This window comes from Varanus komodoensis, unplaced genomic scaffold (assembly GCF_004798865.1).
Source record: "Varanus komodoensis strain SLA01 unplaced genomic scaffold, ASM479886v1 scaffold521, whole genome shotgun sequence".
NCBI lineage: Eukaryota > Metazoa > Chordata > Lepidosauria > Squamata > Varanidae > Varanus > Varanus komodoensis.
In genome coordinates, this window is record NW_025336116.1 from 26,330 (window position 1) to 27,449 (window position 1,120).

A 1,120-nucleotide genomic window follows, 5' to 3' on the forward strand; every position below is an offset into this window, starting at 1 on the left:
CCTCGGCCAAGCGGCGGTCGGAGGCGGGGAGGGGGCGTGGCCGGGGGGGTTGAATAGCGGGCGCAGTGCGCCTGCCGGCCTCAGAGCAGCGGGATGAGGGCGACGGTGAACTTCCTTGCTGCGCTCCTGCTGGGCGTCGCTGCCTGTAAGTGTCCGATCTTCTCAGTAGCAGGGAATGCTAGCAGAGGGCGGTTGATGGGTACCACGAGCAGCTTCTGCGACGCTATTGCCTGCCGTCGGTTCATGGCACCGACGCACTCGCTCGCCTTGCTTTCCTGTCGGCGCTGCAGGCAGTAGTTCCGTGAGCGGCTGCCCCCTTGCGGTGGTTCTCCCCCAGCGCCCCCATTGGGCGAATGGCTTCTGCTCGGCCAATCGGCAGTCGGGGGCGGGCAGGGGGCGTGGCTGGGGCGGCAGCGGCGGGCGCAGCGCGTCGCCCGAGCGCAGGGCGCAGAGCAGCGGTGTGCGGGCCACGGGGCGCTTCCGGGCGTCGCTCCCGGGGAGCGTCCGATCCTCTGCACGGCTGGGAATGTAGGCAGGCGGCGGTTGGCGGTTTAACCTTAGGCCACGGTGGTCCGTCGGATCCTGTGTGTGGCTGGGCAAGGGGGCAGGAGAGGCCTGTGTCCGGAGGGGGAGGACGCGGTTCCTGGTGCGGGGGCCATTTTAGGGGCAGCTGTGCGGGGCTGTTGCGGGGGGGGGTCCTCTGAGGCTCTGGCCGGATGGAAGGGGCCTGCTGACCGTGCGAGAACCCCGACACAGCGCTACTCAGAGGGTCTCTTTGCCTGGCCTGGAGGACTGCCGCCAGTCCGGGCTGACATGTGTTTGTTCCCTTGCAGTCACCATTTTATTGATTGATGTGGTCCAATACATCATCACCATCATCAGCAGCATCATCACCATCATCAGCAGCATCATCACCATCAGCAGCAGCAGCATCTTCATCATCGCCTTTGTCATCATCCTCAGGACGTGCTGCGGCAAGTTCAAAGGACCACGCTTGACCTGGGCCTGCGCGGGGGTCCCATCCGGGGGACAGGGTGAGATTCCCCCCCTCCACCTCAGTGGCCTTGCATGGAGCATGCAGCTTGGCTCACTTGCGTGGGCCATCTGCCGCAGGCGCCTT

The 1,120-nt window shown here is 66.0% G+C and overlaps 1 protein-coding gene across 1 annotated transcript in view; it reads left to right on the forward strand.

Moving 5' to 3' along the window:
* Positions 1-119: 119 nt before the first annotated feature.
* LOC123032039 (major histocompatibility complex class I-related gene protein-like) overlaps positions 120-1,120 on the forward strand; it is a 4,691-nt gene continuing 3,690 nt past the window's right edge. The window contains exon 1 of the mRNA XM_044447660.1: positions 120-145. The gene's annotated coding sequence lies outside the window, so the exon portion shown is untranslated. The remainder of the gene's footprint in view (positions 146-1,120) is intronic.